The sequence below is a fragment of the Musa acuminata genome, chromosome BXJ1-6 (assembly GCF_036884655.1).
Source record: "Musa acuminata AAA Group cultivar baxijiao chromosome BXJ1-6, Cavendish_Baxijiao_AAA, whole genome shotgun sequence".
NCBI classification, from domain to species: Eukaryota; Viridiplantae; Streptophyta; class Magnoliopsida; order Zingiberales; family Musaceae; genus Musa; species Musa acuminata.
In genome coordinates this window covers 1,982,712-1,988,711 of record NC_088332.1, presented here as the reverse complement: position 1 = coordinate 1,988,711, position 6,000 = coordinate 1,982,712, and positions in this window count along the sequence as shown.

Genomic DNA, 6,000 nt, shown 5'->3' with positions numbered 1-6,000 from the left:
TCGAGGATATCAAAATAGTTGGTGCTCTGCGATGTGCTCGCCTCGTAGCCTTTTGTCATGAATGATGCGCCGGCGGGGAAGATCCACCGATTGCGGCTCCTCTGTCTCGATCAAGACGGGGGCGATTGTAAGAAATCTCAGGATGGTGCTACCGGAGCGACGGGTGGGTCCCACCGGGAATTCCTGGAACAATGCCTGCTCGACCTTTTCCTTTCTTTTGTTCTCTTTTCTAGGTAGCATGAGGAGGATGGGATGGAGATGTGTCGCCTACCACCACGGTGATGACGGTGGCGATGGCGACGCTGGTGGTTGTATGCGTTGCCTCGGCTCCATTGTCGTCGTCTCCTTTGCCCGCTGTGGGACCGAGGCGGATGAGGAGGTCGCGGCCCAGGAGCCATGTGCTGCGTGCGGATAAAGCTGGACTTCCATACGCCCAAGCTTTTGCGCTGGCAGACAAAACGACGGGTCGCTTCTCCGGCCTGGTTGCACCACCAAGTTTGCCTCTCTCATCAAGATGGCAATGTGATGGTGTAGCACTCGGCCACGTCTCTCGAGTATTATTATCATTACGCACACCGGGTGGGACCCTGTGGACGTGGACGAGCAGGAGACGTAGAATTCTATGGATGAGGATCGAGGAGGATCTTGTCACCCACAGTTTGATGATGGGTTTCCGTATCGGTTCTCAGCTTCCTCGAGGGTTACTTCAAAATTACGATGAGAGCTTGGTAGAGCGATTCTCTATGCGAGCAATTTGGCATCCGGGCATTTCAATAACGCATGAATTGCATATAGTCATCTGATGTATGTGACTTTACGTTAACAAGCGATCTGACGTTATCCGAGTGATGAAAATAACAATATTTTAATTCTTCGTATTAGAGCAATTTAGAACCCTTCGCCTGCGCTTAAACTTTTCCCGACATTTTCGATCGATTAGAACTCCGAGATGCGGGATGGCAGCCGAAGGCCTCTTCGATTTCGCTTCTTCGAGACGTTCTCGCGGGGCCACCTCTGCTTCCTCGATTCCCGTAGCTTCCAGAGAAAGGTCGTTGATTGATCCGATCGATCCATTCCTCTGCGCTTGCGGCACGCTCGTAGCCGAGTTCTTGGCGTCTATTTGGGTTTCAAGTTGGAGACGTTCGATGTCCTAGGGTTTCAAGAATCGCGAGATCGACGGCCTTCTGCAGGGATCTCGGGGCCGTGAAAGATGATCTTGCCTTGAGGTGAGTGCTCCCTTTTGTAATCTTTATGCTCGATGATGGAGAGCGGCATTTTCTTCTCCCTCGTGAACATGGAAAGTTGTGCTGCTTGGGAAAACGATCGCCCGTCGGTGGGACAGCTCAAGTTGCCGAAACCGACAATGGAAGAAATTGCCCCAACGATCATCCATCTTTTAGCAAACCTGGTCAAGGACCACAGAGATCGTCCTTTATGTGCACGATTGCTCCCTGTAGCTCCAGGTGGTTCTAAGCATCCTCGCCGAGGCGAAGGGAATCAACGGATCTCCAGACCGAGACTGAAAGGATCATCTAGGGAATCCAGTTCTGCCCGGTCAAGCTGATCTTGGGTGAATAAGTGCAACAGAACGGGTGGCCGATACTGAAAGCCACCTGTGACCAAAGCTCATTTCGTTGAAGCCTCACCGGTGGTGGCCGCTGAATACAGTGGGATGTCATGGAGGAGCCCGAGGAATTCGCTGGTCATATTCTATTCGGTGAAGAGGACCATTCTATGTTATTTAAACGCTTACTGAAAACTAAAGTTGGTATAGGAGTGAAGCCCATGAAATGCCCTTAGCATTATACTTACAAGTTGGTGCCCTCTGATGTGAGCTCTAAGGTCTTTGCTGGTTACTGAGAAGATTGGCAATGTGGGTTATTCCCTTAATTGGAGTGTTTGAGTGAAGATCCATGGGGAGGAGGAGTTTTGTTCGTTTGATGAATATAATTAGCACACTACAATTTGGACTACTGTTTACTTCTATCTTTGCAAGAAATTTATTATTTTTATTCTTCTTGTGCAAGTTAAATATGGTCTTCTTATTCCTTTTGGTCTTTGGTGAGGGGTCATTTTTGTTGTGCAAATGTTTATGCAATATTGAGTTGGATACGAATTTGGTTGTGATCATAATCTGGTTAGCATACATGTAAGCTAGAGTCTTTAAGAAGTTGAGGGACTATGAGCTAGAAGCAGATTGTCTGCTTCTCTTTATATCGTATTAGCTATCTTACTGTCTACTCTCTTGTATAATTTGGTTCTCCCAAACTTTGTCCCATGTCGAATAGCTACTTTTCTTCCTTTGTTCTCATTGTTTTATAAGCCATTAACTTTTGTTTTCTCTACAGATAATAAGGGAGCATGAGTTTCTTCAGGACAGGTTACCTTGAAAGCATTTTAAAGAAAGGAAAACAAAATTACTAATCCTTACAGCTCAATGCTTGTTGAGAACTGGTCGGTCCACAGGTAAATGTCCAATGAATTTGTTATTTAATATTTTCACAAGAAACTTGAAATGCACCCATAAATGAGTGTTATCCATATGCTCAAATGCAGGTGTTAGATATAAGGGCCTAAGAGATTTGATCCTGTGTATGCTTTGCTTGAAAGACAGAACTGCTTTTGATGATAAGTTCAATTTTATGACTGACAATAGAATGGAGGCATCAAACATACCGTAAATATGGAATTATAAATTTTAGATTAACTTAATATTGCGTCTTTATTCTTGTTTCATTTGTCAGTTGGAATAAGCTTCTCTCCTGATTCAGTTTACTGCTTCTATCAGTATAATGATATCCTAATGTTGAATGTGTAAACAACACTCATCTACTAGTTTTGGAGGTTCACACAATAACTTGTAGATTGTCCAATAAAAATTATCGTATTTTTATAAACAACTGCTTTCATTTTTGGGTTGTCTTATGAGAAAGTGACTTATCATGTATATTTAATATTGTCATGAATCTTTGACTTGTGAAATTATTGCCAAAAGATTACTACATTCTGCGAGGATTTCTGCGTGAAAAGAAGCTCGAGTCTTATAAGATAGCATTTTCCTTACCACACAAAAGGAAGGGCACATTCTGGCTTGCACAAAGTGAAAATGTGAGGAGCTAGATACTCCACGTACCTAAAGGGTGACTTTATTCTATCTGATCTCCTCTACAGAAGAAAACAGTGATTCACTAATATGCAGTCATGTCAAAAGTGACAATCTGTTCTGAGCTCATGTTGGATAGAATCTAGGCACTTTCTCATCTGGTTTCTTCCATCCAACCAGGATAGAACTGTCTTCAGCTCTTGTGGTTCTTCTGTCTACACTAGGCGAGATGTTTGTCAGTTCATCTCATGACTCATGGGTTACAAGCTGATCTACCTCTTCAACGAGACAGTTGCTTTTAGATCATATAAAGATACGAGAGCAACATTCTGTTCTGCGCTATTGTTGGATAGAATCTAGGTGCTTTTTCATCTGGTTCTTCCATCTAACCAGGAAAGAATTGCCTCTGGTTTTCAGCTATTGTGGTTTCTGTCTACTCTACGAGAGATGTTTGACGGTTCATCTTATTTCTCATGGATTACAAGCCAATCTACCTCTTCAACATGATACGGTTGCTTTTGTGATGATCATATAAAGACATGAGAGCAAGATGGGACAAATTGTGTTGGCCCAAACTCCAAAGAATGGTGGAATTGTTGCCCTTTTGATTGTTTCCCCCTGTTGTTTTCTGCACTTGAAGTGCCTTCCTGCTGCATCTGGTTTCCAATACTGTATTGCATTCATGTGTTTTTAAGACAAACATTACTCTTATTGATTTTGTTTTTATGAAAACCATATGCTACTGTAATTCATAGATTGTTAGATTTATGGATTAATTTTCTCTTTTCATGTAATTTTGCTGATGCTTGAAATTTGATACCAGATGAGGCCTTATTTTTGCTTTTGCTTATACTATCTATGTGTTCGATGACATCAAGTTGTATGCAAAGAGAAATGGTTGAGAAGCATGTAATCTGTTTCCTAAGTTGAAAAAAAGGTCATGATGTAATATATATATTTTTTTTTTTGTATTTCAGGTCAACCTTCAGAGAGTCAGATTTGGAGTTGGAGCTCAGTAGTTCTTTCCAGTAGAAATTGATGCAAATTGATCTCTCTTCGTTGCTGGATCAAACTTTCAATCTCAGATTAGTATTGTTTACTGAGTTCAATTAGAAAATATTACCATTTTCTGGGAGGAAGTTGGTTTTTTTTTTTCCTTTTTCTTTTATATATCTGCATGCATAATATAATATATATTTGACAGAGCCACAAATGTTGACATGGAATGATCGATCAGATGAGGCTGATACTGATGTCTGCAGTCGAATTCTTGCAAGCATTGTTGTAGCAGCTAAAATGAAGTACACGGAGGGACGACATAATTGTGGAATTGAAGTCCCCATCTCACGAGAGCAGAGCAGAGCTAAGTGGTTACGAGACAACGACAACGCCACATGGTGGTCCGTTGCGTGAAATTTCCTCCTCCCTCCTTGAGAAAAGGTTGCGTCCTCCTTGCTTCGACGTCATCGATGTGGATGGCTCAATCATGTCACTCCCATTGTAAGTGGTCTTCTCTCCTTTCCTCGAGCAAATGCATTTCCTAGTAAAACTCGATCTATCTTTTTGGTCTTGTACCCCCAAAACGGCGTCGGCCGTGCTTTTAGCTACCTGACTTATTGGACGGATGTTAGTGGAAGAGACGAATAACATGGCCGGTGCTGCTTTGGCCCGTATAGTTAGTTTTCTTCGGATTCTCTCGAATTCATTTCTCTAACATTTTGTTTCTAACATCTCGAGCCTTGGTGATTAATGATCTTAAAGGTTAAGGAATCTGTTGTGAGTATATGTATAATAATTTATAATATTTCAAGATTAAAATGAAAAATAAAAAGGTCCACTTGATTGATGAGAACATGATACATCTTCATACAGCTTGGAAGAGGAGCCCTACTGTCGCTATTCATTCACTACCTAACGTGCTAGCGTGTTGCCTTATCCAAGTCAACAATCTTGTAGGTCGTAAAATACTGCGCTGGGGAAGTAACAAGAAATGACAGTAAATGCGAGAATATAACACGTGGACAACAGTTGTCCACCATGTCATATTGTGATTGACATTTCAATCTTAGGCAGCCGACATATTATGTCGGGACCAAATTTATAAAACTCAAAAGTACAACATCGATAAGAGATTGATACAACTCTTCCACGAGATAGATCGGTCACGTGATGTTTAAAATTTGATTTAATAAGTTATTATTTTACATGAGCTTTTGAATAATATTTATTGAGTTCAGTTATTTATTGAGTTGATTTGATTCAAATCAAATAGAGGTTTATTTAATATTTATTTATTATTAGAGTTCAAGTCCTCAGGAACTCTGGTGGAACTCTATAAATAGGGATGTAACTGCTTCTTTTCAGTAATCTATGAAAAATACTACTTTTATCTTTTGACAAACTCTAAGATGTCGATCCCCTCAAAACGATCAAGGAGGGCCGATCCTCTCGAAGTGATCATTCCTTTTTTCTTTTTTTTTTACGATAAAACTTTAGGATATTATCAGGTTGATTCTGAATATCCCGGTGTAATTCTTCCCTGTATTGCTTACTGTGTGTGAAGGAAAACCACGTGGCCATTTTGTGTAGTGTCTTGATATAAAACAAACAGTTTAATATATAAATAAATAAAATAAATAAATAAATAAATAATATATATATATCAGAAATATCAGAAAAAATATTGTCGTGATAGCAGCTGAACTGTGGAACCAGCAGTAGAGTAACAGGCAGACTCACCAATTCGGATCGAAAGCATAATGGAAGGGCCCACGTAACACGTGATGGTGGGCCAACGTGTGGTCGTCGGCTCACCAATTCTAGTGACAATCTTAAAGCCACGTGTCTAGCCCACGTGCCCCGGCTCCCCTCTCGTCATGTCGCATGTCTGTTGCAGT